Source organism: Bos taurus, chromosome 3 (genome assembly GCF_002263795.3).
Source record: "Bos taurus isolate L1 Dominette 01449 registration number 42190680 breed Hereford chromosome 3, ARS-UCD2.0, whole genome shotgun sequence".
NCBI classification, from domain to species: domain Eukaryota; kingdom Metazoa; phylum Chordata; class Mammalia; order Artiodactyla; family Bovidae; genus Bos; species Bos taurus.
Genome location: NC_037330.1, coordinates 14,400,710 through 14,425,034, shown reverse-complemented (window position 1 = coordinate 14,425,034; position 24,325 = coordinate 14,400,710). Strand labels below are relative to the sequence as shown.

Below are 24,325 nucleotides of genomic sequence, written 5' to 3'. Positions count from 1 at the left end.
CCAGGCACACCCACTACCACCAGTAATGTTGTTCAGTATTCAAGAGTCTTTATTAGACATGGGATGGGGCTTCCATCTCAGAGAAATCTCAGCTCAGAAGACACAGGAGAAACCAGGACGGGCTGGGCTGGGCAGCTTATAGACACAGGAGCAAAGGGGAGGCAAAGTTGAGGTGGCTCCAGGTGCCAATGGGCTGCCCAGGCTGGAGGCTATGGCCTCTCCACTTCTACCCTGCACACAGGCTTCTTGAAGGAGCCACTCAACTTGCTAGAATTTAGTCTCATCTTTCCGTCAATCAGGAAGGCTTCTCACAGGGCACTGAAGCCAACTGGATGAAGTAGGTTCTTCTTTTTGGTCTGAAAAGAAAAAAAAAAGCCAAGATTGAAAAAGGTTCTCTTTGGATGGAAGGAAACCTTAGCAGGAGACAGAGGGCAATTGTCCAGTGGCCGGGAAAGGTGAAAGTCCAGGGAGGGCTCCATGAAAAAGGGGGCCACCATGACAGTGGCTGAGTCTAGGCATCTCTTCTAGGTGCTGTATCCAGGGCCATGGTAGGGGAGTGGGAGGGGATGCCCAGGGCAGGAATTCTGATCCCCAGCAGGGGAGGGGCTAGGTGGTAGCCCAGGGCACTTGCTTCAGGGAACCATATTTCCTTGGTCAGGGACTAACCTGAAAAGATTTTGTTGACTTCTACAGCTCCTGTGGCTTCTTCCCCAGCCACATCTTCAACCTGCAAGGTCTGTTTTAGCATTCCTCAGACTTCACCCCTGCACCTGAGAAGGCGTGGCCTTCCTCCCCTGAGAATATGCAGAGAAGCCCCCTTGCCCATTTGGTCCTCTTCTCCTTTCAGTCCCTCTGCTTGTGTTTGGAACATGTTCTGCAGGAAGTCGGCACAGGGGAGGGAGATAGCCTATGCTCTGGAATCCACCAAGCCCCATTTGATGCCCAACCCAGCTTCCTAGTCCTCTGACTTGGGGCTCCGATTATGCCTTTGTAAAGTAGGGACAGTATCACCAATTTTTCAGGACCATTGGGTGATCAACCGAGACAATGGCTAAGAAAGGGCTTACACAAGCAAGAGGTTGCCAAAATCCAGGCCAGTTCCTTCCTTCCTGGGTGGTGGGAAGCTGTACCTAGGAAAGAATAAAATCAAGATGGGTTACACAGAAAGCTGGTGCTGGGAAGGATTGAGGGCAGGAGGAGAAAGGGATGACGGAAGACGAGATGGTTGAATGGCATCACTGACTCGATGGAGATGAGTTTGAGCAAGCTCCGGTAGCTGGTGAAGGACAGGTAAGCCTGGCGAGCTACACAGTCCATGAAGTCGCAAAGTATCGGACACAACTAAGCGGCTGAACTGAGAAATCAAGCATCAGAAGCACAGTTGTGGGCACAGCATTCCTTTCCTGCCCCACCTGGAATTGGGAGCCCCCCAAAATTCACCTCACGTGACTTCTCAAAGGGCTTTAAAGTCTGAGAAGAGAATTTTGGAAAGAGGAGGGTATCTGGGCCACACCCCTGCATTGCCCAGCTCTGCTCAGATCAGCGTCACCTTCCTCCCACCTAGACTTGCAATTCTTGCCTCCATACCCCACCTCCCCCTTCCCCTGCCCTGCCCACCTTTGCCAGGCCCCCAACCTCGATATGTCAGAGGGGTGGGGATGGGAGGGCTGCCTCACCCATCATACTGGAAGCTCCCTAAAGGTAAACACTCAGTCTCCCTCAAACCTGGGCTCCTTGAGGCCTGTGTCCCTGACCCCTCTTGGTCCTCTGCCCAGCCTGGGCTGGCTCCCAGGGGCCCTGAGGTAAGCCAGCTGCTCCTCAGTGTCCCCACTAAGTCCCTCCTCAGCTCCTTTTGCCCTTCCTTGCTCCAGATCCTCAGCTTGTCTGAGAACACTGCTAGCCCCAGACTGGCTGGATTTGGGGGAACAACAGAAGAGACTGGTGTCTGTTGTGGCCTGGGAAGGGGTGGTAGAGAAGCTCAGTGTGGGGCCATCCCCTGGGTGGGGGGGGGAGGGGTCCAGACGGAACAGTCTCCGCCTGTTACACCCTCCCAGCTCCAGACAGAGGGAGCATCTCCTAGCAACCGTACAGTAGGGGGCTGGGAAGAGGGTGGGGGCTGGGAAAGTGGGGCGGGGAACAATGATATCATAAATTATCCCTAGGCCTTCCCCATCAGCCCACCCTTCTTCAGTTGAGAATGGCCTCCTTTCTCTCTCCACCTGCTCCTCATTCACGATTCCCCTGCAAAGCTGGCCCCTGTTCGATGCCCCTTAGAGGTGCCCCTCTAACTCAAGACCATTCTCGGCCTCTGCTTGAGCTCCAGAGGGAGAGAAGTCTCACCATTCCAGGATCTCTTGGGGACCCTGTTGGATGGAAGCTCCCCTATGACTGGATGGAGGAGCCTGGGAGACTACTACTTTCCAATGGCCTCCTGCTCCTGCCTCTTTCTTGGGTGGGGAGGGGGATAAGGAAGGGAGATTACAAAGCATTTTGTGACACTGACTCTACCTCTTTAAACAAAAGTTGTAGACTTGGGACCTCCAAGTCTTTAAGGGGCACCTGAGCCTCTCCTCAATCTACCCAAGTCTCAGCTCTCCTATCCCAACAGCTGGAGCCCGGGAAGCTCAATAATGTGGCTGAAACTGGGGGGTGCTTCCTTCCTTACCTCTCAAATCAGCCATGTCAAGCCATAGGTCAAAGAACTGGTACTTCAGCAGTACAGATCTTGGTTAGACATTGGAAAGGATTTTCCAAGACAGGAATAAGCAAGATCATGAAATTTCCTGGTTGGAGAGAGGAGAAGTCTGTCACAGAAACAGGAACCTGAGTGGTACTCTCTTAAATTTTACCTCATTAACCTCATTTACCTCACATATTAAATAACACATAGGGAATATTTAGCAGAGCCTGACATATAGTAAGCCTCCGGTTTTTTTTTTTAATTAAAAAAAATCATACATTAATAGGAATTCTTATTGGGTGGATATCAGGAGGAAGGCTAAATCCCCTGAGAACTATCTCCCATCCTCCAGGAACCCCATGGGAAAATCCGGATATGAGATTGTGCCCCAAGTACAAGATGGCAGCCAATTGCCATGGTAACAGCAGAAGAAGGAGTTTAGTTGGTTGCGGGGGCAGTGCCGGGAAGCCAGCTGGTGCCGGATGGACAAACCCGGCAGAAGGTAGCCCCAGCTGGGTGACGCTTATGCCCCCTGTGCCCAGGGCTCTCCCTCCATATGCCAGCCTCAGCCTGGCCTTTCCCTCCAGGCTGAAAGACTCCAGTGCTATTTGTGGGGGACGATGCCAAAATCATTCCCTCTCCTGACTCTCGCTTGTGTACAACAAGGGATGACTGCTCAGAGACAAAAGACCCTCCTGTTCAGTCTCCCTGGCCCACAGGCCAAGAGATCTAAATTGGTCTGAATTTAGCACATTCCTGACATTGATAAGGAACCATAAAATCAGGGACTTGGGAGGGTCCAAAGTGGTGGGGCTTGGAGGTACCATTTTGTACACATTCAGTGTGTGTGTTGCGGGGGAGGGCGGGTCACAGTGTCTGGCTAATGTTCCCTCTGGTGAACTCTGAGATGAGGGAGCAGAGCAGGTCGGGGCAACGTGGGGAAATCGGGCTTCACTCCGCCCTCCCTCTCTTCCCAGAAGTGCTGGACAGTGTCCCCACAGGGCCAGCGGGAAATTCTTCCTGAGAAGGATGAAAGAAGCTGTGGCCATGGAGTCCATTTGGCCACTTAGTTAGAAACAAATGCCTCCCAAGCCAGTCTCAGCAAGATGCTGGCCCGCCTGAGACCAGAGAGAACCAGCCAGTCCACAGAACCTGGCCATGCCTCCCAGACAGGCCAGAGTCCCTTTGCTCGTCTCCCCAGCAATCCACTCCCTCATTTCCAAACTTTGGAGGCCTTCCTTGATTGTCCCCCACCTGTCTATAGTGGCCCCTTTAACTCGGCGTCCCTCAGTTCCTCTGTGTCATTTAGAAGGGGCACTGGACATCTGCACACAGTCTCGTAAAACACTTTCATCCACACTGATCCATTTGATCCTCAGGATAACTGTGGAAGGAAGCTAGGATCCAAGACATTAAGTTACTTGCCTAAGGCCACGCAGCTAGTAGGGCTTCCCAGGTGGCTCAGTGGTAAAGAATCTGCCTGCCGATACAGGAGAAGCAGGAGAGGCAAGTTCAATCCCTGGGTCAGGAAGGTTCCTGGAGAAGGGAATGGCAACCTCCTTCAGTATTCTTGCTGGAGAATTCCACAGACAGAGGAACCTGGAAGGCTACAGTCCGTGGGATTGCAAAGAGTTGGACACCACTGAGTAACTGAGCATGCACGCACACAGCTAGTAAGGGAGGGAAGACAGAATTTGTCTTTTGACCAGCCTGTCTCCAGAGTCAAAATCCCAAACCTCCTGCTTTTGCTGTTCTTCTTGTGGATGGAGCCTCTCCAGCAAATCTGTGAGCAACCTATAAACTGAGGTGTCTTCTATCATTCTACCACTTCCAGTGCCCAGTCCAAACTTTTATTAGCTAGGAGAGCATACACAATGGGGATTGGAGGTAGGGGAGGTCAGACCCGCACTGCTGATTAGTCAGTGTAATGCTGAGGCCAGGCAAGGAGAGAAAAGCCCCTGGATTTGGAGACTGAAGGGACCTTAGACTCCTTTTGAGCTCTGGTCAGACTTGAATTTCCACCCTCCCAACACAGCCGTCTCTGGAGGGGTAGCTCCATAGAGAGCTGGAGGGGACTCTCTGCCGAGAAGAAGAAAGAGGGTCTGTGTGGGGCCAGCCTCAGAGGCACTGTGGGAGGGCATGTACAGTTGGGGAAGGCAGGCTGGACAGGCCTTGCAGTCACACCTGAAAAGACATGGAAAGGGAGTGGGGCAGGGTCTTGGTGTGGAGAGGAGCCTGTCCTGGGAATGGCCTCCCTGGCCAAGTCTTGGCTTCTATTTCTTCTAGGACTCGATTAAAGCTTGAAGCCACCCCTATTCCTCCCGCTCCTCCAACCCCATTCCAGCCCACCCCCAATGGGCACTGAGAGCTAAGCCCCCTCACCTGACAGGGCCACTTCCACAGCCACTCACAGAGAGGCCTTTGTGCAGAGGCTGGGCCTGGGGGAGGGGCGGTAGGCAGCATCCCCCGCCATGCCCATTCCACCCGAGTGGCCCGCAGTGGCCTCATCCTTTCCTCAGTTGTCTCTCCAGCCTCTCACCCCTTCTCTGGAAAGAATCTCCTCAGAGCCTTGGCCCACCCCAGATCCTCCCTTGCACTTTCCATCACTCTCCTCCAGGAAGTTTCCAAGACCAAAACCGTTCTACACTCCAGTCCCCAGAGGCCCATCCCCTGCCCTGACCTCAGGGCACTCACGGTGCTGGGGACCAACATTGGCTTCTCTGCATCTCCTCCCGGGGAGCTTCCTGAGCCTGCAGGTGTGTGTGGCTGAGAGGAGCGAGGGGGATTCTAGATGGGGGAGAGGCAGAGACCCTTCTTCAGATGACACTGTCCTTTCATGATCCTCCATTTGTTCAGTACCAGCCAAGAGGCAGTTAAATATCTGGTTGGTGCCGGGCTCAGTGGGCAGCTAGATTCGGGTATCCCCCTGCATGCTGCGGGTGGTTATGTGCTGCCCCTGAGCCATACTCCACACCCAGCATCTCTGAGGCTGTCAGCTAACTTCCCAGTACCCCTATCAAATCCAATTGCCCTGGTGAAACATGTAAGTCTCCTAATAACTGGATTTCTGACTCCATTTCCCAACTCCTCCCAATCCAGCCTCTCTCTGGTGGACACTATGGTCGCCTTATATGACCTGCTCTTCCATACTGTCTTGCCTTCACATATGCTATCCACTCCCCACTAGGCACTTACTCCAACTCCTTAGACTGTCAGCCCCCTACTTACCTTTGATCACGTTTATCCCTTTTATTTGATTACTTATCTTTTGGCGGCCCTCCAGGAAGCCTTCCTCAACTCCTCTAAGGTATCCCAGGGCTTCAGCCCCCATGCTGTCCCCACGCAAAGGTCTTCCGGACCACAGCCTTCATACTATCTTGTAATCACTTGTGTCTGCCTCCCCACTAGGTGTATAGGCCCTCAAAGCAGCTGTGTATTCCACCTTCCTCTTCAGCATAGCACTTGGCACACAGTAGGCACCCAATAAATGCCTGTTGAATGAACGAGCTGACAGGTAAGGCAAAAGAAGGCATGGACATGAGAAGACTACAAAGGACAAAGGGATGGGTTCTGATGTGAATGATCTGGGTGAAGGGGAAGGAAGAGGGCAAATCCCAGGATAATGCTCAGGATTTGTAGAGGACCTAGAAATTTAACGATGCTCTTGATAGAGGTAGGGAAGCAGGAACGTGGGGCAAATCTTGAAGCACAATACTGAGTGAAGAAACATCTGAATGCCTTCCTTATGTCTGAGGAATGGCCATCTCAGGAGTTTTGGAGGGAGACTGTACTTATATGCTACTGCAGAAACCAAAGGATGAGATGGTTGTATGGCATCATCGACTCAATGGACATGAGTTTGAGCAAACTCCAGGAGTTAGTGAAGGATAGGGAAGCCTGGTGTGCTGCAGTCCATGGGGTCACAAAGAACAACTTTCCCAGGTTTCCTTGCAACCAGGGCCTGGTCATGTGATCCAGGGTTAGCCAATCAGATGCACCACTCCAGTCTGATCTAGGAGCCTAGTGGCAGGACCACAGGTGGTAGTTAGGGTACAAGTCTTGAGTTTAAAGAAATGAGTGTTAATAATTCCAAATGACGGTTGAAATGATAAAAAGTAAAAGGATGTGAATGGAAAGGAAAAATAAACTGAGCAAAACCTTGGGAAACACTTCTGGCTGGAGACTTGATCTACCCAGAGGACTGAATGACTAGAACACATGTCAGGGATACAACAGAAGAGCCAAAGGCAAAAGGAGAAGACATCAGTATGAAATGTTCCCCAGAGGTCACCAGGCTTAAACAAGGGCCACTGGGTCTGGCTGAAGAGTCTATGTGAGTGGCTGGAGAAGGTACAGGTATGACCAGTCACGAAGGTGGAAGCCAGACTGATGGGCTGAGGAGAGAAGACTGGGAACTTCATCTCAAGTACATAGCAGCCCTTCACAGACCCCTCAAACTGACAGATTATCCTGCCTGCCCACATCTTTGCCCCTTCCCTCTCCTGCTGATACTCCCAGTTCTGATTCCTCCAGTTTTTTTTTTTTTTTTAAACTATTCATAGTCCTCCAAGTCCACTGACACTCATTAGTTGTCTGGAACTAAACTCAGCACAGAGACCTCTCTACCAGCCCTGCTCCTGTGTGAGGCTCACGTCTGCTCTGGGCTGCCGTCTCTCATCTCTCCTTCCTTCCTTCTCTCCCCATCCTCTTTTCCCAGTTCCACTAGGAGGAAGACGGAACAGTGTTCCTGGTCAGCCAGAAAGTCCTTCTTGTGGTCTCGCCTCCCTGCATGCCCTCCAGCCAGGGCTGGCTCTCAGCCCACACCTGTCAGAGGCGGCCATTTTATTGGTTCCGGCTACCTAAGATGGTGGCCTCCTTTTTCCGTTCCCACAGCCTTGCTTCCTACCCCTGCCCCTTTCTTTCTGAAGCCTGGGCCCAACAAGGTGGGGGGCCAGGCTGGGGAGCCAAGGCCGGAGGAAGCAAGACAAAAAAAGGACAGAAAAGCCGGCCCCTTGGCATCTCTTTTTGGCATTTGAGTCCAGCTCAGGGAGGGAGAGCAGAAAGGAAGAAAGAAAGTAGTGTGAGTTTTTATTTCGGTCTTCTTCCTGTCACCTCCCCCTCCCCAACACACATACTTTGATGAAAACAAAATCTCTCCCCTTTTCTCTCTTCTCTGGCCCCCCTCCCCTTTTCTCCTGGCTCCTACCAAGAGCCTCCTGGAATGCAAATGAGTTATATTATGCAAATATATGCAAATCAGGCTTAACGAGCGGAAGGAGGGGCAGAATGCCTAATGAGTAATGGCGGAGGGTGCAGATGGAAGGTGGCAGGAGTGACCCCCTCTTCTCCGTTCCCACAGCCTGGGGGCTTGCTGGGAATAGTGAGGTGTCCTTCACTTCTGGGAAAGAGAAGAAGGTCAAGGCCCTGTCACTTCAGCTGAGAAGGCCTAGGATGGCCTTGGCTATAGGTGAGGGACGGGAGAGCTTGGAGGGAGAGAGGATCAAGTACAAGGGACTCTCTTACACAACTTTGCCCAGAGACTCTGGATATACCAGCCTCCCTGCCTATATGGTCCGCTGATGGCTGAACCTTCAGCTGAAAAGAGGGTGATGCTTATGCACACCATGGCTTGTGCATCAGAAAGGAGGATTCCCAAGGGAAGATTCCCAACCAGACCCAGGTTCTTCCTGGGAGTGGGGGGTACAAGCTGTCTCTCTTTGTGCTTTGGAAGGTGGGGGTTGGGGTGGTTGCCATGGCAACATAGCATGGAACACCCACCTTCCCAACATCCAGCCCCAGAGGACCTAGAGAGTTCGGGGGGATAATGGATTGACACCCCCTGATGCCCCCACCACCTGGCACTGCCAGCCGGAGATGGCGGCATCAAATCCTAGAGAGAATGGCCCCTTTGTTTCTAGGCTTTCGGTGTTGAGGGGGCAGGACTGGGCACACAGAAGGGCCTTTCCCAGGCTGCGTTCCAGTCTGTGTGGCTCTTGCTGGCCTCTGGAGACTCCTTGTGGCCACCCACTGCCCTCTCTGCCCTGGCAGATGGTTGCCTCCTTGCTTTTCCTCCCATGGGCTTATCAACTACTGCTAGGTATGCCTTCCCCTGTGCTTCTCCCTGAGGCCTCCCTTTCAAACCTTCTCAGACAGAACAGTCAATTCCAGCTCTTCCTGGCTTGTGTGGACACCTCATATGCCCGGACATATATCCTGTCCTTTTTTGTATGGGGACAATCGGTGAACTCTACCTACCTGCAATAGGCCTGCTCTACCCAACTCAAGCAGGGAGAGTCCTTAAAGAGGTATCAGATACAATAAACAGGGCCAGGATGGAAACCAGGAGCCTGGCCTTTCCAAAGCCAAATCCAAAACCAGGATTTTGGCCTTTCCACTAACCAGCTGAGTAACCTTGGTCATATCTCTTCCACTCTCTTGGGAATCTGTAAAATGAGGGATATAGAATTGATGCCATCTAAGGCTCTACCTGATCCACACACTCTGTTTCTTACGTGTTGTTATTGTTTCATTGCTCAGTTGTATCTGACTCTTTTGCAACCCCAAGGACTATAGCTCACCAGGCTCCTCTGTCCATGGGATTTCCCAGGCAAGAATACTGGGGTGCATTGCCATTTCCTCCTCCAGAGGATCTTCCTGACCCAGGGATCCAACCAGGGTCTCCAGTGTCTCCTGGATTGGCAGGTGGGTTATTTACCTCTGAGCCACCAGGGGAGCCTGAATCCTATATGACCTTAGCTTAAATTCTTCCAGAAATTTAACCCTCAACCTTCCTGCTGCTGGAGCCCTCTCATTCAGACTCTCCAAAGTAGACAAACCCAATTTCCTGGAGATGGAATGACAACTGCCATCAGCCTCCTCCTCTCCCTGAGACTTATCAATTGCCTGCAAACAACTCCCAAAGATTAAAATTCTAGTCTTTGATATATAACCGTGCAGACAGGAGCCCCTCCTAACCCCTGCAAAGGGGGTCAGCACAGCCACCTCATTCGTCGCCTGGGAGCTGTCCGTGGTGCTGGATAGGGTTCTGGTGCTCTTGTGGCGGAAAGAGGGCAGGAGAGTGGTGGAACACCCATTCACCCCAGGTGAAAACTAAAGGGAAGAGAGGAAGCAGAAACATTTGGAAACAGTAAGGAGAGGGGCAGATGTATTTCTGAAGAAATACATCTGTATCTCCTCTCTGAAGATCTCCAAATAGCCAATACTACTTTGGGGAAGGAAGAGATTAAGAGTCAATGAAACTCTAATCCTCACACTCCTTCATCCCTAATGATGTAAGTGTCCCGGATTAGCTCAGTCCTCATCTGGATCCTACTCAGAAATCCACAGGGATATGGAGTCATAGTTCCTGCCCTTAGGGTATAGTTCAGGTTGAAGCAGTTGATGGATTACAGACCTCTAAATTCCATCCTAAATTCTAAGGCTCCTACAAGGAATTCAGTAATAAAGATGAAGAAGATATACAATCTGCCTGATAGTATTATAACTATTAGGAGCCTGAGGGGGTGGGTAGAAAGGTAGGAAAGATAGGAAAGGGCATGTGTGCCTGCTTGCATATGTACATGTGTGTGTATGTGTGTGAGTGTGTGTTTGCCAGGCAGAGTGATAAGACTATATCAGTGGTTCTTAACCCTAACTGCACATTTAGAAATACCAAGGGAGCTTTTAAATGATATTGATGCCTAGGCCTTATTCTCAGGCACTCTGGGATATGCTGGACCCAAATATCAGTAACTTTTAAAAAGCTTCCTAGGTGATTTTAGTGCATAACCAAGTTGAGAATCACTGGTCTGGAAGAAAGCAAATGCAAAAATTTTCAGGGGTTAAGCCTGATCAGCTGGAGGAAGAGGGCAAGGCTAGGGCCCCTGAAGAAGGGAATGAAGAGGGAGGAGAAGGACAAGCCCGTGTAACCTCCCCTTGCCTAGGAGTTCTCAGTGGCCCCAAGCCTGACCTGGAGACTGACTCAGGTGTTGGGCCTGTCCCTTCCCTGCTGTGAGAGCTTACACCACCCCAAGGCAATGAGATACACTTCCCCCCACCCTGGTCCCTTGCACAGAGACAGGGAATGGGTGCAATGACCCCAAGGGCATGCTGTTCCCCTTCACCCAGAAGGTCCCCAGGGAGGCAGTTGTGGAAGGTAAACAGCAACAATGGTCTCTTTCAGTGTCCAGATTCCAACCCTTCAGTCCAATTAGCAGACACAGCAAACAGCAATTCAGCTGCCTTCAGCCGCTGTCATAACAAACTCAGAGCAGCCTTAATGGGGGGATTAGGGCAGGAGGAGGAGGGTGTCGCTCTGAGCCCTGGGAGAGCCTGGGTGGCAAAGAAGGGTTCCCCTTCTCTCTAACTCTCTCCTATCTAAATACGCTCCAGCCCAACCTTACCTTCCATAGCCCTACTCCTCATTCTCCTCAGAGCTCCAAGAATGTTTTTTATAGTTTTGCCTATTCTTTCCTCCCAGTAATTTTAAAGCATTAACCAAAACTCATTTAACAACTAGGGAAGTTGGCACACCCTGCCCTGGATGAGACAGTGCTATAACTACTCAAGATCTCTGAGGTCTCAGTAGCAAAGGAAGGGAGGAAGAAAGGTCAAATATCCCCAGAATATCCGAGTGGAAAGGAGGTGGAAAAATAAATATCAGGATTCCCACTCCCAAGCCTCGGGAAGTCCAGAACTCAAGAAAGACTTCCAGATGTGGAAGAATGCAGAGGGGCCTGTGCTCTCTGGTGAGGTATCAACCTTGGGAATCAGGAGTAGGTGGCTGAGAAGGTGGGGGCTGGGGCTGGGAGGCCAAAGGACAGAAAACATTCCTTCTGTGAGTCACTGAGCAATGAAGAAAAGTCTGCATGCTCTTTGGTTCCTTAATTACACCCACTATCTGGTCCTTTAATTTAATAAACTCTTTTTAGTAACTCTAGAAGCTTAATAGGATAAATTTGGAATTGTCATTTATACAAGCCATATCTCTCTATCTACATAAGTCAGTTTACCAATCCTAAATACTCTTACCAATACATGGTAAGATTTACTAAGGAGAAAAAAATTCAAAGGCCATTCTGCCACGTGGACTCCAGCCTCTTTCCTTAACAGACTTTCCAGAGTCTGTTCCTCTTCCCCCAAGCTTCAGACACTGCTTCCTCAGGTCCCAAGAGTCCCTCCTTGATTTCAAAGCTAGAAGAGGAAGAGGAACTTCCTTAAATTTAAATCTTTTTAGATCCTCAGCCTAGAATATGCCAAAAAGCTGTCCTTTTTGCATTCTGAGATCAATCATATGCTTTCAAACAGTTGTTCCAAACTGTAGCCTTTATCCCCCTCTGCAGTCAAAGAATTACTCATTACCTGCGGGTATCATAATGTACAAGATCTTTATTTATAGAGAATTCTTCATTTGTTCCATGTAACAACCCTGAGGATACAAATTCTTACCCCCACTGAACAAATATCTGATCAGAAGCTGGTAAATAATGGCACCTAAATCTACACCGTGTTCAGTCACATTTGCTCATTTTCTTTCTCTCCCTAGACTTCTGACTGTGATGATTTCTATTATTGCAAGGATCTTTCAACAAAACCCTTTTGATGCCTAGACCTATGAAAAATTTGCCCCGGGGTGAGGGTGTGAGTGAAAATGCAAAACTTGAGACAAATATTTAGAAGAAAATTGCCTTTGAACGTCTGGACTCCGAATTCAATAGGAGAGGGTATTGGGATAAAGGACTGAGGAGAGAAATGGGTAAAGAAACCAGCTTAGAATTTGTTTTCCAGTAGGAATAGGTGGCTATAGCAAGATGTGAACAGACCTAAAAATTCTTGGACACAGAAATGTAATGATACAAAAGAGAAATTTCAACCCTGCCTCCACGCATCCCTATTCCATCAGTTCTCCTACTGGGTTTAGCTGAAGAAGGTGCTATTTGGTATAAAGGTTGGGAAGGCAGAAGGAGGACTCTGTGGTGTCACTGTGACGGCAGCATTTGGTAAACCCCTCCATATTCCAGAGTGTCTCTTTCTCTATTGGATCTATAGCTATAAGTAGCCAGGAATTCCTAATCTCACATTAGAGCTTCCTCCCCATCAGGGATCACTCACATCCAATCTCACACCAGCTCACACATCACTCCGTTTCTCACCCTCATAAGCAGACATATACAGCTCATGAACATTGTCACCCATCATTCTCTTGACAACCCCATCTATACACCCACACATGAGGCAGATGCAAACCCTCACCCCCCACAACTCTCCTGGCTTCTATTTGCCTTTTCCACCGAGGAGCTTGTTTTGTCGGATGTAAACCCTCAACCCACCACTTCCCTCAGGCCCTCTCTTCTCCTTTGGAGATTCTGTGGTCAAATGTGCTAATAGAATATGACAATAATAATATAAATCCAAATTGTATGGCTAATAATATAGGTTGAGTCTCATGTGGATGAGCCTTATGAGCCTTAGCAGATCCAGAATACATATTTCCAGCCAGCTATAAGAAAAGTTAAAAAAAAAAAAAAAAGGTCAACCTGTGTTCACAACCGGGCCTTGCATCTCTCAGCCGGCTTTCCTTCTTGCCTGGTGCATGGATTCCCTCCCCTCTCACCCCCATCTCAGCCTATCCACCTAGCCTCTCAGTCCTTCCCTCAGGCAAGTGTAGAGAAGTAGAGAAGAAAAAAAAGTATTGGGTTTGAAACCACTGAGTGACATTAGCGATTCATTTGAGTCTGTGGCTCCTGTTTGTAAAATGCGGTTAATAACAGCTACCTCACAGGGCTGGAGGATCAAAGAAAGGCTTGCAGGCAGAGTGCTCTTAGGAGAAATACGGTGTGGCGGTGTGGCGTTAGGGATTATTAGTGCCTACCCCAATCCCACTCCCTTTCTCCCTAATCCTGTCTCCAGTTGCCCCCCTCCCCCCAAAAAAAGCTAGATTTCAAAAGAGCTGAAATAGACAAAGTCTGCTAATCTCCCTTTCCTCCAAACCTCGGAAGAAAGAAGACATATGTACTCTGGTCTCTCTGAAGCCCAGTTGTTTTAGTTTGGAGTCCCCAATATTCCTGCCACATAATATATAATTGAATCATAATCTTCTAGCTATAAAATCAGCTCCTGGGAGGAAATTTTAAATTTACAGGGGAAACAGGAGTCAGTACAAGGTCGTTTGCCCAGTTCTCCAGCTCCCTTTAGACTCCTTAGGACCCTGCCCTGTGTTCTGGAATGCGGGGGTGGGGTGGAGGGGGGCATGGGGGGGGTGTGTTGGGATGGGAACAGGTAATAAATGCACAGGGAGCTACTTCTAGTTTTGCTGCCTGTTACTTTTATTCTCCCTAGTGACTAGACCATCCTCCACCCAACTGCACCTAAACACTCTTTTGCTTAAAATATTTAGGTCAGGCCAGATAAATGGATTCTTTTAGGAAAGGCCCTGATTAATCTCTCTAATTCTTTGCTTTCTCCCAGCAGCATAAATACCAAGCTACAAATTCCTTTGTGTTTGAGCTCCTTGAGGCCGTTTGCTCTTGGAGATGATTTCCAAGACAGTGAGGATGGGGTGGGAAGGTAGTGTGTCCTGAAAGACCCCATCACAACCCCTTTGGTCAGTGAAGAGAAAGCTGGCATGAGAAGCTTTGCAAAACATCAAATTCAGGTCCTGAGTGGGAAGGAGGAAAGACTATGAAAACAAGGGGGCTGAGAAATACTTTGCACTCCGTTGCCCACAATCCTGCCTGGGCAAAAAGGCTCCCCATGAGCAACCAGCCTGGACCCCTAGTACTTCAGCCTCCCTCCGCCTATCTCCCGCTCCGCGACTCTTAGCACCCGACCAAGCTGAATAGACCGACGGGGCTTTAGGGAGCAGATCAAAGCCAAGACTAGCATTCTATGGTGACCTCCCCCAAACTCTTCGGCCCCAGCAATAGCTGTGAATAGCCTTCGGGAAGCCGTTTCCCAGCGCCCGCGGGAGAGGCCTGGGCCAGGAACCCCAGGCACTGCCTGGAATAACCCCAAAACGAGATTTCAAGAGATCTCTCCCTTGGAGCAGCGTTCCCGGGCGCTGAGTGCCGCAAACGGCCAGGTCTCGGGAGGTAACCATTACGCCCTTTCTGCTACCCCGCAACTAGGCGGTGGAAGGCATTGCATCGCGCCTGGCGAAAGTGAAACAGGACTGCGACTCCTACCTGCGCGGACCGAAGTTGGAGGGTGGAAAGACGCCCCAGCCGGTGCGGTCTTGAGGCCCGAGGGCCGCCGGGTCCTCTTCTCGCCTCCCACGGCCCGTGGGTCCTCACGGCTTTAGCCCCTCCCTTAGGCCTCCCGCCCGCCCGTGCCGCCAGCTTTCCAGGGGCCCCTCTGCGCAGTGTATGGGGTTATTTTTACTTTCGGTTATCTAGCTTTATGAAGACTCCACACCACTCATACAGCTAGATAACCAAAGATAACAACCAACCCCGCCTCCTGGCTGCAGTCGCCGCCTCTTCCACGCAGCCGCCTGGCTGCCGCTGCCCACGCCTGTATCGCCGCAGCCTCCTGGTCGCCCGCCGGTGGAGGTTGGGGAAAGGGTACACTGGGAGAGGGGGAGGACAGAGAGAGAAGCAGAGTCCAAGACAGAAAAAGACTCAGAGACGCTGCGGTACAGACACGACAGAGACCGAAAAAGGCGTGGAAAGATGAGACGGCCGATGGCGTCGAAGTCCGGGAATTGCCCCCGCATCTCAGAAGCTTGCGATGCCTGGTTTCCCGCTCCCCATTCGAGCCAGAAGCCAGAGTGCCGCTGGTCCCTGGGAGGAGGGACTCTCAGGCTTTTCGTGCCACCCGGGAAGACTTCAGGGACCGAGGCAAAGGCCTCGCAAACCTCACGGGGTCTACACTGCCCCCTCCTCTGGAAGATCCAGCCGCATCCGATAGCCTGAGCCTTGGCTTTCAGAGAAGCCCAAGCCTCCGCGTGGGGTCGTAGCGGGGAACAGCGGAGCCGACTCCACCACATCTCCCAACTCCTGAGGGCGGTGGAAGCGAAGTGGAGCTCACGCCGCGGCGTCGGGGGGGGGGGGGGGGGGGGGGGAGAAAAGGCTGGATTCTAGCCACCGACTAAAAAGGGCAACGGGCAGCGAAATCCTGGGGGTAAAACCCCGGAGGCGTCCCAGTAGGAAACAGGGAAATCCCGGCAACCCAAAGAGAGAGGGAAATGGGGGCGGGGAGGCAAGCCGGAGACTCCCTAGCGAGTGTCTCTAGGAGAGAAGGACAGGGAGAGACACCACGGGGAAGGGATCCGATAGCGCACCCATGAGATGGGGAAGGAGGAAGAAAACGGAGGGCGGGCTGGGAAGGTGAGCCGAGTCCCTGGGCCCACAGGACCCCCAGAGAATGGCTTTGTACAAAGAGGTCCAGAAATCACCCAGGGCTGTGAAAATGGCCGGGGGTCCGAAGCCAGAGGAGGTGCCCTAGGTTGATGGGGTTCCGATCCGGAATCGGAATCAAGGAGGTTCCGGGAGCCCCGAGGAGGGTGTGGGGCTCGGCCAACCCCTGTTGGCGGAGGCCCAGGCACGGAGGCGCCGGATTCCAAGGCACTAACCCACCTCGTGTCCCAAGCCGGCCAGGCCACTTACATCGAGCCCAGTGTGCCCATCAGTGCTCTCCCTCGCGGTCCTCCCGGCACGTTCCCGCCCACGGAACGCCATGGCCCTGGGTTCGAGGTGCCAGGGCTCAGCGGGCGCCGGGGTGGAGGCGCCCGCCGGGATCTCAGCCTCCGCCGAGCCAAGGCGAGCAGGGCAGAGCTCACCTCCCTAGCTCCCTCCCCAGCCTCTGCCGCTGCTCTGGCCCGGGCGCGCTCCGGCTCCGGACTTTTCATTCATCCTTTCGTGCTCCCTCCCCAGACCAGCCTCTGATTGGCTTCGCCGAGTCTGACGTCACCGCCTCGTTCTCCCGCCGGCTCCGCCCCTCCCCCTTCCCGGGTTGAGCCGGAGAGCGCAATTGGGGCGCCCTTCCCCCCGGAGAACGGTGAAGGGGGTGGAACTACTATGTCTGTGTGCTGATTCTCAGCCTTTTGCTGCCTCACTCATTCCCGAGACCTGCCTGCCATCTCCAATCCATTGCCATTTGTGGTTTTGATCTCCAACCTCACTGTAGGTTCTACATTTTCCATTTTGACCCAAGGTATATTGCACCAGGTCCAGGGTTCAAAGATGGGAAAAGAGATCAGGTGATATCTCCTCAAAAAGAACCAGATTACTGGAGACTCAACCTCTACCGGCCTTCTCGCGTCAGGATATCCTTTGTGCTTCTAAGATTCTGACCCATTCCAGACTGTAATCTTAATCTTTTAGGATGGACAGGAACCTCCCTTATTGGTTTTCAACCCAAAACAGCGAGGAAAAGATCCTGGAAGTTCGGGATTCCTACTGGGAGATGCAGGGTGTGAGCGAGCCTCGATCTCCTTTTTCACCGTGCAGAAATGAGAATATCTCAGGAACTTGTTCTCAGCACCAAAGTTCCAGGTAGGGTAGGCTGGGGAATCATAGCTGACATTAATCTGGGCAACACACACAGATTTGACTCAGCCCTGGAGGCCCTCCCTAGCGCTTTCTCTTCCTCCCCCCATCCTGTGCGCCTCCAATCGCGAGCCTGGCACCCTCACCCCGGGTTCCATCTCCAGGCGTCTGGAGAGCCGGAGTCACAGGGAGAAAAATCATTCTCAGACAAGGTTTTCCGACCTGCATCCCCATCTGGCCGGGAGAATCAGAAAACGGCACACACCAGTCTGCAGGCAGGGTCTGGACTCTCTCAGATCGGTGGAGCTCTCTGTGATCGAGCTGCGAACTCCCATTTGAGCCGCTGCGCCTGACAGGTCGCGAGTTACCCTATCACTCCACCACCCTCCTCTGGGCTCCTTTTCTAAAAACAAACCAACAAACCCTAATACTTGGATACCTGAAGCCAGTCCCTCTGCCTAATCTGGGCTGGCTCCTTTCTACAGGTATCCTACAACAACCGAAGTGCCCTCCAGGGGACCCAGAATTCTCCATCAGACCCAGCCAGGTTGTTTTATCCGAGCCTGGGGGCCTGCCTCTGCATAGTCTAGGACAAAGCCCAGCCGGAATGCTATTTGCCTTGGTTAGTTGTGGGTTTCATTTGGTACTCCCCTCAAAGACTGGGAAGTCTGAATAACTGCTGAATGATTGTGAGGTAGGGGGTGTGTGTGTGTGTGGGGGGGGTACTTTGGAATAGGACAAAGGCCAGGGACTTTGTTTCCCCACCAGAGTGACAGTAGGAAGCTGAAGTGTTGGCCTGATTTCCCAGGTTACAGGACACTAACGGTGGGGCTGTGCTTGGCACACCTTTCACCCCTCTGTCTGCCTCCACAGCGTCTCAAGGGCCTTACCCAAGGGAAAGGCTTTCTAGAAATGGCCACAGTATCAATTCTTCACCCTCCTAGAACTGAGAGCACACGAGTCAATGGTGGGGTACAACTGCAGAAAGACGAACCCTCCCCACTCTCGGAGATTGACCTACCCTACTGATGTGCTGCTAAATGTATCCCCTAAATGAGTCCTCCATGCCAGGCCCCAGAGAAACAATAGGCCTCTTTGTACCTACAAACCTCCGCAAGTTTTTCCCAGTATACCACCTCACACCCTCTACAGGATACCTAACATCCTCTAGACATTCTAGCAATCCTAAATAGGGACTACACTTCTTCAAACACACCACCAACTTCCCCTACAAGTATTTCCCCACTCCCCCCCCACCCCCCCCACCCCCCCCACCCCCCCACCCCCCCCACCCCCCCCACCCCCCCCCCCCGCCACAAGATCCCTTAAATCACTTTAAATAAACCCTTTCTGCCCCTCCACCTTCCCCTCACCCACTGCCTGGAAGCTTGAGCCAGCAAATAGGAAAGAGGCTGTGTTGCTAGCTAGCACTCTCCCCTTTCTTCTCTGTCCCTAATTTCCAATCAAGTCCCCTGCCTCTATGGGGCCCAAGCTTAGCTCCACAATTCCTTACCCAGGGCTGGACCATCCAGACAGCCTAGCAAGAAATAGTTGGGATCAGTAGGAGCCACATTTTTGTCAGAGAGGAGGACAGAAAGGGTTTTTTTTGCCCAACAGAAACCAACCCCCCCCCCCAACTTATTGCCCAAATTCAACTCAACTGAATTTCCTAAAAAACCAAGTTCAGGAAAGAAATGAGTACATATCTAATTTTCTCCAAATAGCTAGATAAAGAGCTAACCACCCTTGTATCTTACTGTGGTTTTGGCTCCTCCAGAGTACCTCAGTCTAAACAGTGTCCAAATATAAGGAGGTGGGGTGGCACAAAAGAAAACAGAGATTATTCTACATTGTCCTGGTGCTATCTACTTGGAATCCCCCTCTCTGCCTAGATTTCTGATGAAGTAATGTTTTGTTTAGTTTTGTCTGGGTGGACTTGACAACCTGATCTCCCACAGTGCCTGCTCAGAAATGATGATGAGTGGGGCATCTGCCTTTATTCTAATGGAGACAGAGCTCCAAGCCGTGAAAGGAGAGAACTCTCCACCATCATGTTAACTGGGATTGGTTTGTATACCAAGCCATGCTGCTCCAGTTTCAAAAAAATACACTACTTTGAGGGTAGCAAAAGAGACAGTCCGTCAAGGTCAGAGGTGGTTTCATACATATTCAACGTTATGGTATCTAACACTATGCCTAAAAGATAGTGGGTGCCTGATGAATAACTGATGAATTGATAGAAGAATGTGCATCCCTGTGGGTGAGGCTGCAAGTCTGAGTTTGCCTTCCTGTGGACTGAGCCCATCGTGGGTGGAGAAGGAAGGTATTGACAAAATGTGTGTCCTATGGGATCTGTGTATGGGTCTGAGAGGGGATGGGGGAGGTGTATGTTAGTGACTATTTGGCAGCTCCTCTGACCAGAGGAGACCCTTCTACTATGAAGAACTGGATACAGCAGACCTGGGAGAAGCTAACAGCTGGAGCAGAATGGGCGCATTATGTCCCCCTTGCTCTTGGCCCACCAGCCTCAGTCCCTCTAGGAAGGCCTCAGTTGGAGCAGAGCTCTCTGCTTCCAGCAGACAGCACATTCTGCTGCAGTGTTCTTAGAGCAATGGTCTACAGACCCCACCCAAGTCCTTCCAGGGAAATTCTGGTGGGCTGAGGAGCGAGCACACCAAACCCCTGGTGCTGGTCTGAGTCTCTCAGTGTCTCAGTTATCCAAGGAGCTTACATGCTTTGCCAGTTCCTGTCCCCGCCCCCGCCTCTACAGCCCCAATGCCCACCCATTGTCTGTGTCCCTGAAGAGGCCCATGTATAGAAAAACATGGCCTGAATTATGCCCTCTGGATGCAGCTTTTGGATGAATCTTTCTAGTTTGGGTCCCAAAGTATTTTTTGGCATCATGCCACTCTCTTGAAAATACTCAGATAATTAAATAAAAAGCATATTTGTTCTTTGTTTCAATTATCAGGTTAATTTGCCTTGAAGATACAGATGAAAGCTGCATTTGGAAGAGGGTGGGTTCAGATATTTATTTCTGTCTTAGTGGTTCATTATTGTGAACATTATCATACATTATTCTTTTGCTACAGAATATTTGCATTTTCTATGGGATTGCACCAGATAAAAGCAAGAATTGGCAGTAAAAAAAAAAATTGGGAAGCTGCAAAAAAAAAAACAACACAAAATCAACCTCTATATAGGCAGATGAGTTTAAAGGGAATGGAGATATAATCTGGATGATTTCTCCCCAGAGATACCACCCTTCTCTTCCCACAAAGTGTGTTTCCTCCTGTTCGAGGCCAGCCTGAGAATTCCTCAGGTTTGTCTAAGCACTGCCTCCCCCGATGGCTCTCAGTTCTCTCCTTCAACTCAACACACCGCTCACTTGCTTGAGAGCCTTATGGAGCCAGGAAGGTGACAGAGGTGGTCAGCCATAAGCAAATGGTCTCCTCGAGGGGCAAAGCATGAATGTGTAAGGGTCTGTGTATGCATACATGCACGCGCATACACGCAAGCCTATCAACTAAGACAAATACAGTGACATATCTACAGATATGTGCAGCAGCGCCACCTCCCAGTCCTTACACACCCTGCACACACACCCACGCACAGCTGTTTAAGCTCTCCAGTCCCCCTTCACCACCACCCACACCCCTCTCCTTTCTCACCTCTATCATCCATGTTCCATCCATAACTCTGCTCCTCTACAACTAACTGCCTCCCACCCCCACCCGCCCTGGGTCGATGGGCCTCCATCTCTGCCCTCAGGAGCCTCTGAGAGAAGGGCAAAGGGTCCCCAGAATCCTCAGGGCCTCTCCTCTCTCTCATGGAACTGGGCTCACAGGGTGGCCCTCATTCTCAAGTCACCGTGTTCCATTCCCATTATCAATGACTATCCAGGTCTTACTACAATTAGAATAGACCCAAATCAGGGCCTGAAAGCTAGGAGAGAGCAGGCAGGGGGTTGAGAGGTATAAGGAACGGGGGAAAACCCAGGTGACTGCAGAGCCAGCTTCTTTCTCCACCCCACCCCGCAACACCACCATCAGAAACAAACAAATAAGAAAATAAGTACCCCCAAAGCCAAAGGTGGACACCTACGATGACACCAGAAGCAAATGAGGCTGCTTCTTCTCCGATGCTCTGCTCCTGTCGAGGAGGAGAATGCAAAGGTTAAAGTCTTTTTTGTGGCTCCAATCCTCTCCCTAACACCCCTGTCTCCCTGACACTCTTTCACCAACAGGGCTCTGGGCTGCACAGGGAGGCAGCTGGAAGAGAAAAGCCTGGATAGGCAAGGAAGGCAGGACCCCTGCCTGAGCTCTCTGGCTCCATCTTGCCTGGATACCTCTAAGCCGGGCCCATCCTCACAACCTCCCTCTAGCTCCCTCCGAAATCACTGGGCCCAGGGATTTGCACTGAGCCTGTGAAGATGTTGTGGCCCTTCTGATTGAACCTACAGGAATAATCCCCTGCCCAGTGGCTACCATCTCCTCCCAGATTCCCGCTGCTCACGATACACCATGACAAAGCATGCTCAGGATGGAAGGAAGGATCTGTCTGGGGTCAGGCATATATTTTTATCTATCTAAGTGTAACTGTACTGGAAACTCTAAAGTTCTAGGTACTTAAGACACTGTCAATCACATTATGTCTCCAGCTTTCTTCTCTCTTCTCATCATTACCTATCTATCATCTATCCATGCATATCACTAAAGATCCATAAAGACATATCCTGTAGCTACCAATTTTCTCCCTTTCTTCTCCTTCTCTCTCTCACATATACAAAAGGTGTGAACACAAAGCAGTTTTTTTTTTTTAAATTTAATGTTGGGTATGAAACCCCGTCTCAATATTTTATAGTCTTACTTTCTCAGTATTTTGCTTTCAGACTAAATTATGATTTTGAAGTTAGACACGTATACTATAGGTAACCCAGGTCCTAAAATACTAAGAGAAGTGTATTGTGTGTGTGTGTGTTGTGATAAATTAGTGAATCCTTCTACCTCAAACTCAATTTTACAATTAATTCTTCTTCTTTTTTTTTAAAGTCAGGAAGATAACATACCTAAATGCAGAGGAAATCAGAAAAAAAGGAAGGCTGGGGGGCAGGTTTAGGACTTAAATCCAATCTTGATTTCTAGGGGGGGGAGTGTTTTGAATATACCTCTCTCCCCTCTTCTAACATCCATGAATACCCACTTAATGCCCAGCTTCAGCTCTGCCAGCCCATCCATTTCATAAAGGGACATCTCAGTCTGAAATTATCTTCAAGCCAAAGTGAGGGCCAACCCCAACTTTGTCTTATTGCTAGACATTAAGCACAAGGGCAATTGAGGAGCCTCTGGCTCCTCCCCTCACCCTATTCACAAAGAGTCATGGGGTCCCTGGAACGCTTGTGCCTCTTCTTGCTGACCTGTGCCCCACACCCCACTCTACTGCCTCACACACACACAATGTACAGGGGGACCTGGCGACAAGGACCACACCCCTGGAGGCATGGGATATGTGTGCTTGTTCTGTGGCTGGTAGCCTCAGCCTCTCCCAGACAGCTGGGCTCTGGGGAACCAGAAATAACTTGCTGGTCTCCAGCCTCTGCCACCCCACAAGGGTCCCAGCCTGCCTCCCAGCAAGCACCCTGCGGGTGGGGACTCGAGATAAGAATAGTGTCTCTTTTCTGTCTCCTCTGACCCTTCTTAAAAAACAAGAAATTAAAAAGCCACCATCAGATGGGTCTCCTGAGGGCTGGGGCAGGATTCTCTCCCCTTTTTGAACCTAAGCATCTGCCCCAACACGTCACTTGCCTTTAAGCTCCCCTCAGCCCCTTTCCCACCTCCCAGCTCATGAGAAAAACAAGGAGAGGGGGAAATAAAATTACTATAAATTCTACAAGTGTTTTTTTTTTTTTTTCCCCTAATTCTGGTCTCCTCCCTTTTAGAGATATGGCTCCTTCCCCAACCCCCAGTGACCCCAGTCCCTCAGACTTTGCCCCTAAAACCTGAAGTCTCTGGGGCAGAGAAGAGTAAGAGCCAGAGCAAGGAAAGAAGGTCAGGAGTCTGAATACAGAACCGTTTTTTCTCTTCCCTCACATCTCCACTACAATCTTCCTTCCTGCCTCTCCTCTTGTGCAAGCATTAAGATGTTGGCCCTGTCTGGTGGGGAGAAGGGAGGGGCGGATTAATAGGATCAGTAGCACCGTGACCCTAAAGCCCCCCTGAATCCCATTGACAAACTTAGTGAGCTGTCTCCGGGTTGGCCAGGGCTGGCAGGGAGGAGGGAGACGGAGAGGCGCTCTGGGGCAGCTGGGCAGGGCCCAGCCTCAGCTCACCTCGATAGATAGATGGGGAAGCGGGAGATGAAATCCCACTCTGCTAGCTGCTCCTATACACACACACACACACACACACACACACACACACACACATGCCTCTTCCCTTTTGGCCACCCCCTCAATCTTTCCCCAGCCTTTCTGTGATTCCTGCACCCGCCTCCATTAGCCAGTGGGCAAAGTGGGAGGGTAGGACGCCCTAACTGATTTTAAAGGATCCCTTCCCACCCCCAGCCCAGATGTCTGAGGGGCTAGGACCCTTCCAGATGAATGGCCACTTACCGGCTTCTGGGAGGAGGCGCGCTGGCTCGGTGGCCCCTGCCGCTGGCCTGCCTCTTTCTCCGGCTCCTAGCCTCTTGTGGAGTGGAGGATGCGGCTCCGATGACGTAGCATCTGTCTATCCATTCAGGAATTTCGCTTGCCTCCCTCTTTCTTTCTCGTGCTGCCCTCCCTGGAAAGGCAGCAAACAGGGGGTGCTGCCCCTGTCTGGAGACACCCCCCCCCTCAGGATAACAACCCACTCTGATTAAGCCCCTCCTTCTCCCATCTCATGCCTGTCAGGGAAGGGGTCTTTGTCGTCTCCACTCTTTCCCATCTCCTCCTCCTGTCTTTTCTAACCTGAGGCAGGAAGAAGGGACTAAGGAAAGCTATTGTTCCTCCAGGACCCCTCATTCCCAAAGGAAGCAAGAGAAAGGGTGTGACGGGATACCCCATTCCCAGCCTCCTTCCAGTTCTAATTCACCTTCGAACTTGAGAGCGTGATCAATGATGTGTGTCTAGGGTGGGGAGTGGAGTTGATAAGAAGTGATAGAAAGAGGACACAGTTTGTCA

General features: G+C 51.0%; 1 long non-coding RNA gene across 7 annotated transcripts; it reads right to left on the bottom strand.

Moving 5' to 3' along the window:
• Positions 1 to 31: 31 nt before the first annotated feature.
• LOC100848574 (uncharacterized) lies at positions 32 to 23,982 on the bottom strand. Of its 7 annotated transcripts, none has more exon segments than NR_045650.1 (7): positions 32 to 356; positions 667 to 874; positions 1,068 to 1,130; positions 2,666 to 2,783; positions 4,106 to 4,216; positions 21,245 to 21,318; positions 23,777 to 23,982. It is a non-coding gene; the product is annotated as an uncharacterized lncRNA (long non-coding RNA).
• Positions 23,983 to 24,325: the final 343 nt, after the last annotated feature.